Source organism: Megascapheus bottae, chromosome 6 (assembly GCF_031878675.1).
Source record: "Megascapheus bottae isolate mThoBot1 chromosome 6, mThoBot2.hap1, whole genome shotgun sequence".
NCBI classification, from domain to species: domain Eukaryota; kingdom Metazoa; phylum Chordata; class Mammalia; order Rodentia; family Geomyidae; genus Megascapheus; species Megascapheus bottae.
The window spans coordinates 57,961,997-57,978,676 of record NC_143514.1 but is presented as its reverse complement, the minus strand read 5'-3'; the positions used below and the strand labels follow the sequence as shown (position 1 = coordinate 57,978,676).

Sequence of the window (16,680 nt, the reverse complement as noted above, 5' to 3'; positions counted from 1 at the left end):
GGACTCATCACACAGCAGCATCTCTGCTGACAGAATGCATGCCCACTACATCCTAGGAACAATCAGAGAAGATGAAGATCTCAGGATCAAGGCCTTGGAACCACAACAGCACAGGACAGTTGGTGGGGCATTGACACATCTGGCTGGTCCATTTTAAAGCATGAGAAACTGAGGCCTAGGGCTCTGAATGTCCCCATATGATAGCCAATGGTAGGACTGGAATCTTCTATCCAGGACTGCAGGCTCCTGGCCCAGAGGACCTTCCAAGAAGGGAGTAGATATGACATGGGCCTGAGGCCAGACAAACTGGCTGTGGGTCTGCACTCATGCTTACGAGATCTTTCTGTACAATGGAACTGATGGGGCATCTATTGCAAGTGGTTGTAAGAGCTACGGCAACTCATGTAGAACATGCTTGTCCTAAGCACTTGCAGTTATAAATATGAGTGGACCTTCAAGGTTCCTGTTTTCTCTCTTTGTAGATACCAGAACTGAGATATGATGGCATCTGATCAGCTGACCTTGCCCCACTAGTAGGCTGAGCACCAATAAGGGGTCACCTGGCTGTATCAGATGGTGAGAACTCGAGCTGTTTATAGACATTTTGGGATGCCAGAATGGTGTATGGAGCCTGTGTGAGCCTCTTCCCTCCACTTCCCTTCCTCTGCCCGTTTTCTCTTCCCTGTCCCTTGGTCTACCTCCTTGTCTCTTTGTCTCTGTCTCCCTCTCTCAATGACACAAGCACACACTTACAATTATAGTCATGAGACCTTGAATCTAATGCAAGGAACTAGGAGCCAAGACTTACAGAGAAGAAGAGAAGGCTTTAAGGATTTGGGTTAGGGGTCAGGGTTCATATCTCTCTTGACTGGGAAGAAACTAGCCTTGATGGATCAGGGCCTGCTGGGAGACTAGCAGGCAGGAGTCGAGCCAAGTGAGGGTGATAAGAAACACACTCTTGATAGAAAGCGAGGCAGAGGTCAGAGAGCTGGAAGTACATCCCAGCACATACTGTGCAGCCACAGTCACCACAAAGGGTAGCCAGTGCCCAAAGACTTCCTGGCAGTGTGGAAGCAGGAGGAGCTTGCAAGGATGGGGAGCACTTGACTCAGCTGGTGGAAGAGAATTCAAGCAGCAATCAAAGAGAAGTCAAGCACTGAGCAAGGCCCACGGGCCAGGATGTCTGGGGGCCAGGTAACAGGGAGGCTCTATGCACAAACAGGCCTCCCTGTTAGAAGTAAGATGGGGCAGAGCAGAAGGGCAAGAAGCTTTTCTGTATCCACACTTCATGTTTACCTTGAACCAACAGTCATTCCTTCATTCACAGGAATAACTTACTTGTCTAAAACAAGCTGAGGCAGCCTGAGGGCGTCATTTTTTCCTTCCTGTGACTCAGTTTTTCCACCTCATGAGGGGTGTGTCGCTGATATGGAAGGAGCCTGTCTGAGTCGTCATGCAAAGTGAATCCTACCAACCACAGAAGGACAGGTGCTTGCATGCTGCTCCCACTCTCCACTGCTCAGGGTTCCCTTGACTCTGCTGGGAAGCTCAGGCTCTGTGGATACTTTTGGGATTCGGGAGGTTTGTTCTCAGGGAGGTGGGAGCAAAACCGTAATAACTGAGAAGGATACCGTGGGGGACCAGGCTTGGAGACAGACACACAGGGGTCTTCCTCATCTGTCCCATGGCAGTGCCAGCAGGATATGTGAATCACACCAGCATCAACATAGGGATGGGGATCACCCACACCGGGCATGGTAGCTCATGCCTGTGATCCCAGATACTCAGGAGGCTCAGAGTGGGAAGGTTCAAATTCTTGAGATCCTCCTGTCAAGCAATAAAAAGCTAGGCTTGGTGGTATGTGCCTGTCATGCCCGCTACTCACAAGGCATAAGTTAAATGATCATAGTCCAGCCAAGGCATACACATGAAACCCTATTTGAAGAATAAAAGGCCTGGGGGCATGGTTCAAGCGGTAGGGTACCTGCCTTGTAAACAGGAGGTATATTCAAACTGCAAAGAGGAGGAGATAGAAGAGGAAGAGGGGGAAGAGGAGGAGGACAGAATGAAGAGGAAGAAGAATGGAGGAGGAGAACGAGGAGAATAAGGAGTTCTGGTAAACATCAGAGTCAGAGTTATGATTTACCTATTGCCTGTCACTCCCAGCCCTCATGTCCTTTCCAGAAAGCCAGGATGTCTCTTAACCTAAGTCACACAGGCCAAGAATAGAAGTGATTTATTCCTAGCCACACAAGGACTCAGACTGTGAAGAGTGCCGGGGTACTGCCCACTGTACTCCAGAGGTGCTAGTGCTAGCAAGCCTCCAGAGCTTCAGTTCTAGTCATTTTAAGCGTCTGGGCCTTCCTGGGCACTATTCCTACCCCTGGCCACTTGCAAACATCCTGCTGGGCCTCCACCTCAGACCCTGAGGCTGAGAAGCTGCTCAGAGTAGCCAGGGAATTCTCTGAGCTTAACCAACTGAAGACACCCGGGGTAATGTCTGGGCTCCTTGAACAATTTTCAAAGGGTCAACAAAGGAGGGAGAGACTGTCATTTTCATGATTGAGTCATTTCACAAACAGGATACATACATATGTGTGTGTGTTGTGTGTATGTGTGTGTATTTGTGTGCATAATTTATAACTGCAATGAAATACTATGTAGCCTCTAAATCCACGTGACATGGCTGAATGTGGAAATAAAATGGAAATAAAGCAGTCACAGAAGGGCAGATCATTGCATGAGTCCAGTTGTATGAGATGGCTAAAACAGTCACATATTAAATGTTGGCATCACAATTGTGAGGGGAAAAAAAAACCTCGTAAGGGCAGAGGTAGGCAGCTGAACTGATTAATTATCAGTGCAAGTAGCAAATGCTTTTGTGCCAGGCTCTACTGAGAGTTGTTACCTACATTAACTCATCTAATACTTGCAGTAATAGTACAATGGAATAGGTGGGGAAACTGAGGCACAGGGAGACTGCATAAGTCACCCACGATGACTCTGCTATTTGTGGGAACCTGGGCAGGTGGCTCCAGTCTGTGCTTCTCACATCTCTCTTGTGCTGCCTCTGGGGACAGAGGGTTCTGTTCTCTAACAGAGGGATGCATTTGTCTATTCCAGAGCAGGAAACTGAAACCTAAGGATTGTGGTTCAAAGCCATCCTGGGTACAAAAGTCCAAGAGGAGCTGTTGTTCAACTAGTAGAGCACTAGCCTTGAGCAAAAGAAGCTCAGGGACAGAGCTTAGGCTGAGTTTAAAACTAGGACCAGCACCTCCTCCCCCACCCCGAACCCCTCCAACCCCAAACAAAAACAAAAGAAGAAGTGGGAAATGTAAAATGGGTCTGGGTGAGGGAAAACAGGGTGGGGAAGAATGAGAGGTGGGTGACTGATCAAGAAGCACTGGACACTTAGATGAACGTGTTAAATTGTCACATTAAAAAACATCTGAGTAAGTTTTCTAATTGCAATAAAATTTTGTGTAGTTGGGGGAGGGGAGAGGTTGAAGGTGAGGTGCAGTTGGTAGAGTGCTAGCCAATAAGCGAAAGCATCATGTACTGAGTACCAGTTCTGGTCTCTGACCTTAAAAAAGAAAGAAAGGAACATTTTGCATAATGGCAGGGGGTGGAGGGGTATTAACAAACCACAGATTTCTGGGCAGAGGGAGATACATTTACAAAGACCTGGAGAAGGTGCAGGTGGGGTCTAGGTGGGATGTCTGGCTGTGAGGGGGTCAGAGGAAAGAGTGAAAGGCAGATCTAAGGGCCCTAAGAAAAGCCAGCATTTGGTCTTGGAAGCCATGGGGAACATACAGGGAAAGAGAAGGTCCGGATTTGTGTTCTAGAAGGATCCCTTTGGTTCAGCACGCAGCCGAGGTTGGAAAGGTACGGTGGCAGCAGTTAGAAGCAGCTATAAAATTCCAGGTACAGGCTGGGAGTTTGGCCTAGTGGTAAGAGTGCTTGCCTAGCATGCATGAAGATCCAGGTTCAATTCTTCAGTACCATATACAGAGAAAAGCCCAGAAGTGGTGCTGTGGCTCAAGTAGTAGAGCACTAGGCTTTGAGAAAGCCCAAGGACAGGGGCTCAGGCCCTGAGTTCAAGCCCCAGAACTGGAAAAAAAATTCCAGGTAAGGCACAGCTGTTGGAAGTCAGAATGGAAGGAAAGATATACCTGTCAGATGTGGAACAGACAGGGCTTACCACCCTACACCTGGGGCAGGGCAGAGGAAGCAAGGCAAAAGGTGCCAAAGAGAATGTCCAAGTTTAGGGTATCTCATCCCTTCCAGGAACCCTCCTGTTGTGCCATGTACCCAGACTCCCCTCTGGTACTACATTTCACTGTAGTAACTGGAAATCATGGAATCCTTGGGGAAGTTCCCTGAAACACAAAGCTTCTGACTTTTGATAAAACCTGGAAGGGGAGGGTGGAGGGTGGGGAAGAGGCTTTCACCAGCAGAAACTGCAGCATGGCCTAGAGTTGTGGGCATGCACACCTGCATGTGTGCATACACACATACTCACACACCATAAAAATGTGCCTGAAACTCTGTAGAATTGGCTGATTTGGATCCATCTCGTTAGGATTTGTTTGCCTCTTAATGCACTTCATTTTAGCATGGTGAGCACTTGTTAGTACTCAAGAAGGAGCAGGTGCCAAGAGCTTGAGAAAAGCCAAGGGGAGGAAAACATGAAATTGAGATAATTATAAGGAATAGCTCTTCTTTGTTGCCAATTGGGAAGAGAGGTGTGGGCTGAACTTAGCCATGGAGTTTCTCCTTGAAGCTTTCAGAGCCAGGGTGAGGACCAGGAGCTCAGATTAGCCCCCTGGGGGTTTCTCTGGCCAAGTCTGGAGAGTAACATGAATCCAATCATGCTAAATTGGCTACCTGGCTTCAAAGACAGAGAGCAAATAAGTTTCCTAAATTCCTTCACATGTCACTACCTCCCACAGCCTTTGGTGTCTTCTGGAATCACAGCATCCTGTCCTCAGGAGAGGTCTGAATAGGGTAATCTTCTCTTCACATTTGTAGGGGTAACATGAGGTAGTGGCCTGGGAGTAGAGTGGGTGCCAACATGGCCTTCTGCCACCATTTTCCTTCACCTCCCAAGGCTGCTTCAACTCACCAAGCTCATCTCTAGCTTAAATATGTGCGCACTCTGCAAATACAGCCTCAAGACATGTCTTCTCGGCACTCTCCCTCTGGTTGGTGCCCCCCTGAGAATACTTGGTAAGAAATGCCCACTGGAGAATACCACTTTCAGTCTGGGAACAGGGCCCAGGCTCAATCTCATATCAAGGAGGCTGGGCTCACATCTGACTACACCTAACCTCTGGTCTCTTGGAGGACCCTGGTGGAGAGTGGAAGCTTCCTGCTCCTAGCTGATGAGTCAGTCTGGGGGAGCCAGGGGTGAGCGAGAGAGTGACCCAAGGACACCTACCACACATTAGGCATCTGATGGCTGATAAAGAATCCAAGGACCTGGGTGCACCCCCAGCTTCTATCATCTGTCTGCACTGAGAGCTGATTCTACTGGATTGTGTCATTGTGTCTGAGGTCATGAGCTCAAGGCTTCATGGAAAGCTCTGTTCCTTTGGCAGGACAGTGCGTGGGCTTGGACCAGGTTGGGGTGGAAGTCAGGCCCAGGGGTCCCCAGAAGGCTGTGGATAGCTCCTGCTAAGCCCCCAGACCATAACAGAGAAGAATCACCATGTCTCCCACCACTGTGACTCAGTGATGTCCTATGAGCTCTTCCCACTAGCAATCCTATCTCAATCAAGAAAGGGCAGGCCAGCTGCTTGTTTCAGTAGTTCAGAGGAGGAAACTGAGGTTCCAGTGATCAAGTGACTTGCCCCAAGATCCACGGCAAGTGAATGCAAAAGACAGAACCGAAACCTAGGACTCAACACTTTTTACCATCTTGGAAACCCAGACACACACAGGAAGGCACCCCCAGAGTGCAGGCCCTGGCGGCCTCACAACACCAAGGTTTCCACACAGGCTGAGGCTGCTGCCTAGAGCTCCATCTCAAGTTAGAGTCTCCCGTCCTCTATCACAAGCCTCCCCCAGGGACAAAGTCAAGACAAAGATGGTTCTTCACAAAGAAGAACTGGCAAGAGGTGGGAGAAAAGGCCCATCTCTTCCCCCTCAGTCACCCTGTGCTCCCCTGAGGGAAAGTCCAGCTTCACAGGCATGTGTATAATCTACCCCACAACAGTGAAGGGATAGTTGGGAATTCTCTAGAACCATCCAAGCCCCAACTACTGCCTGCCACTCACAACCCCTGTTCCTTTACAAGGTGGTGGAACAGCAGCCTGCATCTAGGAATGAAAGAACAAAGACACACTGCAGGGATGCACAAGCCAGCATCCAGTGTTCCCTGGGAGCCCACAGCGGAACTGAGAGGCAGCTACCCTCTGTTCCTTCCCCTCAACTACCCCAAAGATGGGCAGGCACTACAAGAGTTTTAGGCCATGTTCTACAAATGGGTGATGGTCCCTTACCTGTCTGCCTGTTCAAGGTCAAGAGCAGGGCAGAGGTCTGGTTCTTATACAGATCCCTCCCTGCATTGAAACATGTCCTTTCCACATGAGTGAACTAGGGGCAGGAAGGGAAGGAGGGAGGGAAGGAGGCAAGGAGTAAAGGAAGGAGGAAGAGAACGAGAGAGGATAGAAGGGTCCTGCCATCCCTTCAATTCCAATTGGAAGACCAGGTACCTTACTCTGTAGATGCCTTTATTTAGGTTAACACAACTTCCCTCTCCCATTCTACAGCACCTTGTACCACTCTGCAGAATCAGGTTGGGCTCCCTGACCTCCCCTTAAACTGAGAGAATCAGAGAAATGGAAGCTATAACTGGGAGGCTCCAAGATCCACAGCCTTCAGGACAGTCCTGTTTGGTCTCAAACACAGTCCTGCTGCATCTAAACCTAGGGACCCTGCTCAAGTCCCTTCTGCCTCTCTTCTAGTGGGTGGGACACTGGGAAGGAAGGCATTCGAATTCCTCTATAAGTATTCTGCTTTCAAGTGCTGGGATGCTTAGACTCAAAGGTCAATGACTGATAACCAGGTCTGTTCCTAAGAGAAAATTCTGGAAGAGGGCTCAGTACCTGGAGGCAGAATGAGGGGATAAGGCAGCATGGTTGAACTTGTCACCTGTGGGCCATGCTCCCTTTCTTCCTCCTTCTGCAGATGGGTAGTTGATGTTCAGGGTTGTAAGTTCTCCTTCACAAGTAATGCAGAAGTAGAAGGAGCAGACACTGCCACATGTGGGGTGCTAGTCTTCACCTCACTTCATCTCTATACCCACTGGGGAGGTGGATAGGGGGAGAGGCAATAATACTTGAACCAGTGGATAAAAGCCCTGAATGGGTGAGGTTGGGGTCCTGATGGGTGGCTGCGCAGAAGAGCAGGGCACCTGGATGACAGCTGGGTAATCGCCAGTCAGTGCAGGGGTCATGACTGAGAGGGTGACTGTAGCCATATGAAGGCCAGCAGCAGTGAGTGGCCCATGAGCCACAGCTGCTTTCTATGCAAATGAGCCCCTCAGTAGCCAGTGAGTGAGTCACAACCCCTCTGAGACCCAGCTGGCCTTTGTGACACCTCCAGCAACTGCCATTGCTGGAAGCCCGGAATCCCAGACCAGGCCAGTTCACAGGAACTAGGCCCCTGCAGGGGACTTCCCCATGCTGGTTTGCAGGCAGTGGCAGCCCCAGTGGACACGTGGCTGCAGAAGGGCTGGATGCAGGCCCCTTTGAGCCTGAGATTTGCACTGTCAGTGTGGCCTTAGGATAAGGATGACATATCAGTCTCATTAATCACTCACAGTGCCCTGTCCCCTTTGTCTTTGCTCCTGTTCTCCCTTGTCCCCTTGTTCTGACACCTGGAAGTGCCAGCCCTCTACATTCCATCTAGCATTGAGAGGCTGAGGTTTACTGCTCCAAATCCCCTGCCTGGAGGGGGCGGGGCACACAACTACCATGGAAGAGCTGGGTCAAGAAGCAGGGAGTCTGTGCCGTATCTAACTGGGAACAAGTGCAGTCCTTTATGTAGCTCTACTCTAAACTCAACAAAGCAGAGGGTGGCCAGGGAGCAGGAAAGATGGGTAAAGGTTTGACTATCAGTTGGATAGTGGGTACCCCCATCCTGGGGATCTAGGTAAATGCACTAGCACAGCAAACAGACCCAACAGTATTGTTCAGAACGGTGAGACCCACTGTACAGATAGGAAACTGAGGCCTAGTGAAGACCAATAACTGTCCCACAAAAAGGACTGCAGCCAGGTCTCAGGCCTGTGTCCCCAGTCCTGGTGGGGGGCGGGGATAGGGCATGAGGTCTTCCTTGTCAAAGTCTGCCAAGCTGCTCTGTGCACTGGTCTGAGGTGACAAAGGAGCAGTTGGTCAGCTGACCCCTTCACCTCCCCTGTCCTCTGAGAGGAGAGGAAACTCTGTGGGGGGGGATTCCTCCAGGGGTACCGCAGTTGGTGGTCACTTCCTCTCCACACTCTCGTTTTCTTTGTCACTTGTTTAGTTTCTGCTTTTCTTCCCTCGTTCCTTTTTCTCAAAGCTGCTTTCATTTCCTCTGGCCGTGTCTCCCCCTCCCTGCCCCCATTCCATCCTCTCTGCTCCTTCTAAGTCCTTCCTGCTGCCTTGGGATCCCCCAGGCTGCCTCAGCTGGGGGGTGGCAGGTGGTTAGGGACAGGAAGGGGCTGTCTTCCTGCCTCTTCTCTAATGGTGGGAAGGCAGATGTGGTTTCAGAATGGCCTGGGAGCCCCCTCAGCCTCAGGCTCCTGCTCAGCCATGAAGCAGACAAGGAAGCCAGCCTCACAGGCTGTCGGGAGAAAATGAAATGACACCTTTAAAACATTCTAGCTAGTACTTGGACACACACACACACACACACACACACACACACACACACACACTTAATTTTGTGCCCTCGGGCCCTGCATCTGTGTCAGCCTCCTCTACCTACAGTCTCTCTCTCGGTACTAGGCCTCATACCTGGCCAGAGACAGGTATCTTGTTCGTGCTATCCAGGCCACATAATAAAGATGGTTCTGGAAAAGAAGAGAAGGTTTACAGTCCTGACTCTGCAGTCAAGTCGCCATAGGCCTCTACAGGAACAGGAGCCTGCCTCTCCCTTCAACCCCTGCTAGGCCTTCACTTTTCCCTTCAGACTGCTGGTGACCAGAGTAGTGGACAGCTCTGCTTGCTAGAAAGTTCCAGTCAGCTCAGACCTGATGACTCTGACTCTCACCTTCTATCTCTGATCATCCCCAAAGGGCCCCCATCTCTTCTTCATTGCTCTGCATACTTGTGAATTGCTCATGTTCTCCCCGTGCTCCCACCACCCCTCACACTTCAGTTACTTCCTCTGCCCCCAGAGAGGCAGCCTAACAGGGTGCATAGAAGCCCCACTCTTCCTACTCAAATCCTGGTGTGGCCTCTTGCTACCTCTACGACATTAGGAGTTTTCTGACCCCTTTATGCCCAAGGAGGGGTAGCTGGGGAACTAAGATGAGCAGGTAAGACACGGACTGACACATTGTAAGCACCTCATAAATGCCACCTACTCCCATTGGTGCTGGAAAGTGACATTCACGCTCCTTCAGGACATTGTCCACAGACCCCATCCAAGCCAGGTTGTCTGCTAGATACTATCTGGCAGTTTAGCTCTTACAATGGGCAGAAGGTCTTGATTCCAGAGCAGCTGGCATGGAGCAAGGAGCCCTGGTTCTAGAATCTGACCTGTGTTCAAATCTCAGGTCTATCCAGGTTTGACTTCCACATCAGTCTCCATGAGCTCACGGGCTCATGAAAAAAATGGTTTCTTTCCAAATATAAAAACTGCTGATCAAAATGAATGTTTGGTTAACATATGAATCAAACAATCAATTGATTTGATTTGCTACTTCCCACTGGGGTTGGTGTGCTGGTTCTGCCAAAGTTCCTGAACTTATCATCATTGACCAATCACAGCAGGTCCTTAATCTTACAAGTTACTCACTGCAAATAAGTTTTTTTTTTAAAGTGTATCATTTTGGGGGCTGGGAGTTTGGCCTAGTGGTAGAGTGCTTGCTTAGCACGCATGAAGACACAGGTTCAATTCCTTGGTACCATATATATAGAAAAGCTAGAAGTGGTGCTGTGGCTCAAATGGCAGAGCCCCAGCCTTGATGAAAAAGCCCAAGGACAGTACTCAGGCCTTGAGTTCAAGCTCTTTTTTCTTAATAAAAGAATATACTCAGAAGGCAGGAATAGGAGGGCATGCCTATAATACCAGCTACTAGGAAGGCAGAAGGAGGAGGACTGAGATAGGCAGCTGGGTGGCCTGGATTAAAAAAAAAAGTTCAAGACTCTATTTGAAAACCAAACTAAAAATAAAAGAATTAGGGTCTAGCTCCAGGGACAGAGAACTTACCTAGGAAGTGTGATCTTGGAGTTCAATCTACAATATTGCCAAAATCAAAGGAAAAAAAGAAAAAATATACTGAGAAAGACTATATGTGGGAGTGGCTTCTTTCGACAAGGTATAATGATTGGGTCTTCCAATGGGCCCTTTGACAGATCTCCTCTCTCTCTGTGTCACCCTAAAGACAATCTCCTCCCCTGCAGAGGTGAGGGGTAACCTATCACCCTCCCAAGCCTGGGTGGTCCTGTGTCCAGTGCTACAGAACCAGTTTCTGGGCAACACTCAGTTCCGAGAGAGTCAGGCCTGACTTTTGCAGGGGCAGGAGCTGGGGCAGGGGCAGGGGCAGGGGCAGGGGCAGGGGCAGACCCAGAGGAGGCTTCATTGGCCACCAGGGGCACCCTACGAGTGCTACAAACTAATGTACAGGACGGCAAGTGTTCTCATACTCTCTGAATGTTAATAATGCATGGGCAGCTGGCGCGGGGCCATGCAGGCCTGAGGTCAGGTGGCATTAGCAGCCCTCTAATGGTCCTAAGTACCCTGGGAAAGATCCCAAGTGACATGTGGGCGGCATGGCGGGAAGCCAGGATTCCGGGCACTTAGACCCCACAGGTGGGAGATTGAGGGTGGGGGTAAGACAAGGGCAAGAAGAAAGTCTCCATAGACCTGAGCCCCAGGCATAAGAGCTGGGATGAACCAAGGCTTCCTGCAAGCACCTGGAAATGTTCACAGAGCCCAGCAAAGGCCTAACTCCTGCAAGCAGGTCAGGGCCAGTGGGACATCTTAGAAACAAGGGCTGTCTTCCACTGGATGGAGGAAGGGGAGTAAATACTGTCATTATATTCAAACAGACATTATGTAAAAATAGACTATGGAACTTGAGAGTACGAATGGGCTAGGGAAAGATGGGGAAGATGACAGAGAGGATGCCATTGTACTCATACCTTGACTTCTGGAATCAAAACTCCTTTGTACAATTACTTAAGAAAAAAATAAAAAGAAAACTAAGGTGGGCACTGGTGGCTCACACCTCTAATCCTAGCTTCTTAGGAGGCTGAAATCTGAGGATCATTGTTCAAAGCAGATCAGGCAGAAAAGTCCGTGCCACTTTTATCTTCAATTAACTACCAGAGAACTGGAAGTGGCACTGTGGATCAAGTGGTAGAGCACTGGCCTTGAGCTGAAGAACTCAGGGACAGTGCCCAGGCCCAGAGTTCAAGCCCCATGACTGACAAGAAAAAGATTAAGATAAGAAATAAATGAAAATGGACATGGTACTGACGCAAAGCAAAACAAAACCAAAAAAAAACAACCAACCCAACAATTAGCCAAACCAACAAACAGAAAAACCAGGAGAAACAGCTCCCCTCTTGGAGCTCAGTGGCTCTGCTTGGATGACTGCACCCTGAGATGGGGAGAGTAGTCACATAGCAAGTGGCACAGAGTATTGGCAGAATGAATGAATTAGACAAAAGAGCTGACCTGAGAAACAGGGTCTGGCTTCCAATCCTGGGTTCTCTCCTTCTCCAGCAGCCCCAGGCCCAGCCCCTGATGAGCCTGTAAGCCTTGCATCTCTATGCTTAGCACTCAGAAAGGAGAGGAAAACCCCTGTCTAGTAAGCGCAAGACCCTGAGGTCAAATTCCGGCATTGCCAAAAATTTAGAAAAAAACAAAAACAAAAAAAGAGCACTACAGAAAATTCACCCCACATGGAAGTTGCCAGGGGTGGGGGTGGTGAGCCCCAGAATGATCATACTCTGTAAGTGTTCAGACAGCTATCCAAGAAGCTACCTAGGTGTTGGGAGACGGTGGGTATGACTTCTAAGATTAGGTCATAAAAAAGTAGAAGAGCTTCCACCTTGTTCTTTCCTGAGTCCCTCATGCTGGGAGAAGCCAGCTATTTCTTCATGAGGGTATTCAAGTGGCCTGTGGAGAGGCCCCCATGGGGAGACACTGGAATCCTCTGACAACAGCCAGCTTTGACCTGTGGCATGTGAGAGCATCATCTCATACACAAAGGCTATGCCAGATGACCATATGCCCTGCCCATGCCTTAGCTCCTCAAGAATGGTCAATCTGGGGAAGCTTCTTTTGTGTTGGTTCTGCGACTTAAACTCAGGGCCTGGACACTGTTCCTTAGCTCTTTTATTCAAGACCGGGTGCCCTACCACTTGAGCCATAGCTCTACTTCTGGCTTTTTGGAGATGAATTGATGAGAACCTCATGGACTTTTCTGCTTGGACTAGCTTCAAACTGCAATACTCAGATCTCAGCCTCCTGAGTAGATAGGATTATAGCCCAATTTGCTTCTGAAGTATTGATGCATAAGAAATGAACCATTGCAAATAATAAATGATGAAACCAGGCCCAATAAATACTGACATACAAATATTCCCCTTGCTAAGACTATCTCTCTATGGAAAGGTCCAACACAAGGTAAAGCTCAGTAGAGTCTTCAGGGTGTACAGAATCAACAAGAGAGGAGGGCCTGGTACTCCAGAAGGTCTGAACACATGGCAGAGTCTGGCAGCCACAGGCAGCCAAGTCACTGGGTAGGCCAGGCCCAGGAAGGAATCCCAAGAGAACTCCCAGGTGGGAAAATGAAGGATCCTGGATTTGAACTCAAGAAACCAGAGAAGGCAGAATTAACTAGCAGTATTTACTGGGGTTAACTAGCAAAGAGAGGCACTAACTATCGGAGGGTAGGGAAGGGCTGTCCAGGTTGGGGTGGAGGTGCCCCAGGCCATCTTTGCCTGGTCAGAAGATTCCTGCCATTGTTTCTGTAGCTGTCTGCCTCCACTGACCCATCTCCTTACACGGCACTAGGATCAAGAAGCTCTGCTCATCAGGTCCCAGCCCCTCCCGTCTTGGCCTGCCTGCTCCTCAACAGAACCCCCCCTCCCCAGGCAACCCAAGCTCTATTTTGCCCAAATTTCTCTTCTTCACAGGTCCCTGCTGGGGTTAGGCAGGGCTGAGGTAAGTGAGAAGGCATAGGACACTCAGGTTTCCTGCCCTCCATAGAGTCAGGGGCACCCCTAGAATTAGGCTGCCTGGCCCCTACATCTGATTCATACACATCTCTAGGACCCAGCCCTGGGCCTGATAACAGCAGGTGCTAAATACATAACAAGATAAATGACCTGGAAGAAGTTCACAAACAAAGAAGCTCACAGCATGCTGAGAAGTCTCAGAGAGGAAATTGGTGGCAGTAAATTTGCAGCAGGCTGATCCCTGGTCATCTTTTCTGTCATTGCCCCTGGGCCTGCAGATCTCTCCCTGGCTGCTCTGGGCAGCAGGCCACATGGGCTATGCTGAGAATACCAGCAGAGGGGGTGGGTAATGGACAATGTACCTGGATACTCAAATTGAATGTTGATAACCAGTGTCCCAGCTCCCAGGCACTCAGTGACAATTGCTGTAAGGAGCAAGGCCCTGGCAGTGAGGCTGCAGATTCTACCCAAGGCTATGATGTTCCTGCCCCTCGTATATCACAGGCTTCACTGCCTATGAGGAAGGCCCTCAGGCACCTGCCAGACTACCCCCATATCTGGAAGGAACTGAGATCTCAGCAAAAGAGAGGTGAAAAAAGTCCTTGAGAGCTGATAGTGGAGTCACCAGTGGGAGACAGAACTCCATCTCCTACTAAGGCATTCACTGGGGACAGACCTGAGCCAGAGAGCCTGGACTATGTAGGTGAGAGATGGAGCAAGGTCCAGCCTATGGAGAGGGCTAGAGAGCCTGAGGTGCCCAAGAAGGATCTAGCAGGACCAGATGCTGTCAACAGGGAAGTGGCAACTGAAGGCCCTTATCAGGGGACTCAGAGAAGCAAGGTGCTGAGTGCAGGCCTCCAGCTGTCTCTGGCTGCCTTTGGCCCCTCTTATCCTCCCACAGCAGCCTTGGGCTCTTGAGGCTCCTGGCGTTGGATGCTGGTCTCCACAGGGTTAAATGGACAGTAGCTTTGGACTCAGATGCCGCTGCAACAGAATCGAGTTCCCTTGGCCGGCCAGGTAGCCTCTCGACTTCAGTTTTCTCACATCTGGAAAAGGGAATTGTGACACTCCAACACAGCCAGTATTCAAGGAGACAGCTGGTATGTAGGTGGCATAACACTCCTTTCAGAGACGGTAGAGCTAAATCTTCATTCAGTGAATACACAAGGAGTGTGTTCTAGATAGCTGCTCCTAGCACTCTCAATTGAGTTTAGAGTTTAGGTTGATGCGGACACAACTGATGGGCACTAAACATTTCACTGACTGACCGCTTATTTCCACAGGAGAGCTGTGGATTACATCTGTGATTTAGAAAGATCCTCAGACTACCAAGGGTTAGGGAAGCTGGAGAAGGAGGAGGCCAGAGCTAAAACACCAGGGAAAAGGAGAGGCCATAATTATCAAGAGAAAGAGGGTGAGCCTGGCATGGCTGAGCCAGGCAAGTGGCAAGAGGGAGCACTGCCAGCAATATACAGAAGCAGGGAGCAAAAGCAATACCAGATCCTTAGTCAGGGAGTGAGGCTGGGGGTAGCACAGGAGAAAACACCCATCCACGTGGGTGGCTGATGTCACTAGTGTTCTGCATTGAATGGGAAAAGCAACTTGAGGGCTGTGGACTGTGGGAGGCTAATGATGTCTGTGGCCCTGGGTGTGCTAAGAAGAGACTTGGAGAATATTCAAAGTGAGTCTGTGAAGTATAGTGTTTGTGACACCAAATGTACCTCTCCTTTGAGATCAAGACATGGCCTGCCATTTTGTTCTAACAATAACCATCTTCTGATGACTTTTAGAACCTGATCCACTCTCAAGCATTTCCGTTCTTCCAAGGTATCTACAATCCTTTACGGATGTTTCTATTGCACCCTCATCTGACAGAGCCTTCAAGCTCAGTCATCCTGCCCAGTGAGTGAGCAGCAAAGCAGAGACCAGGATCTAGCACAGGTAATTTCCATGGAGCGCTCCCATTCTTTTGAGCATTCAGGATGTGTCTGGTACACAGTGACAGTACATCAGCACTTGCTGGGGTGTTGATGCTGATAGAGGTGTTGAAGAGACTATGGTGATGGAGATGGAGGGGAAGACTCATTTGCTGTGTTTCATTCAATCCACGTGACAACATTAGGAGGAAGGGTTTAGCGTTCCTCAGGTGCAAGGAAACAAGGATTTTGTGGGGATGCTTGGAGTTGAGTCCTGATCACACATCCCAGTCTCAACCTGGAGCCCAGTCACTATCATCAGAAGGATCCAGACTCCACTCATGCCTCTCCTTCACCTCCCACCACTCTGCCCCTCCTTCCCCATGGGGCTGGCATGCTAGGGCTCTCCAAAGCCCCAGGATCTGGGAGCTAGGCATCTTGGAGAATTCAACCCATCTCCCTCCTTCACCGCCAACACAGGAGCTCTGTGACAGGCGGATGAAGGAAGTCTGCACTATTCCCCAGCCACCCACATGCTATCTAAATTCACTGCCAGACAAAGCCAGCTCTTTGTCTTGGCGCCTCCCTCCTGCCTGCCATTCATGGGCTAAGAGATTTCACTTCCAGTAAGTGGAAGAGAGAGAGAGGGAGAGGAAGAGGGAGAGGGAGGGGGGAGGAGAGGGGAGGGGAGAGGTGTGTGGAGGGAGAGAGAGGGGGAGAGAGGGAGGGAGGGAAAAAGAAAGAGGGAGAGAGGGAGGGAGAGAGGGAATGCAGAAGAGGTAGAGAAAGCATTGAGGGGAGGGAGAGGTAGCAACAGTGAATCAGACCCAACTTAGCCCCATTGTCAAAGTGACAACTCATTTAAAAAACTGATTTGTAGGCTGTTCCATGGGGAGATGCTGCTTCTGAAGAGCCACCTTTCTCTCTTCAGTGAGGAGGCACCTGCAGCCAGGCCACCCACGGAGGTATCCACTGGCCTTCCTTCCACAAGCCCACTCAGGGGACAACCTAGACAGATGTTTCTAAATTCTGGTCTCGCCCTACTGGGAAGCAAGTAGAGCCCAGGTTCTACCCTTCCCCTGGGGTAAACAGGACAAGACTCCAATATCCAGTGCCTGGCTGGGCCCCTGCAGATCTCTGGCTCTGCAGTACCTGACAGGTGAGAGCCCAGTCCCCTTTCAGAAACCACAGGTGCTCTGCTCACCCTAGAGGGACCAATGGGCCAAGAAGACTCAGAGTCTTGGAAGGGCAAGGCTGCCTGGTTTTAGGAAGAGGGAAGATGGTCCAAGGTACCTCCAAGCCCTTCTTGTTTCCTGGGAACCTGGTGACACTACTCCAGGAGATACAGTGGCACTCAAGTA

General features: G+C 49.9%; 1 protein-coding gene across 2 annotated transcripts in view; it reads right to left on the bottom strand.

Annotated features, from left to right (window-relative positions):
* Hivep3 (HIVEP zinc finger 3) overlaps positions 1-7,466 on the bottom strand; it is a 148,662-nt gene extending 141,196 nt beyond the window's left edge. For both annotated transcript variants that reach the window (XM_090335088.1, XM_090335089.1), the window contains exon 1: positions 7,110-7,466. The gene's annotated coding sequence lies outside the window, so the exon portion shown is untranslated. The remainder of the gene's footprint in view (positions 1-7,109) is intronic.
* Positions 7,467-16,680: the final 9,214 nt, after the last annotated feature.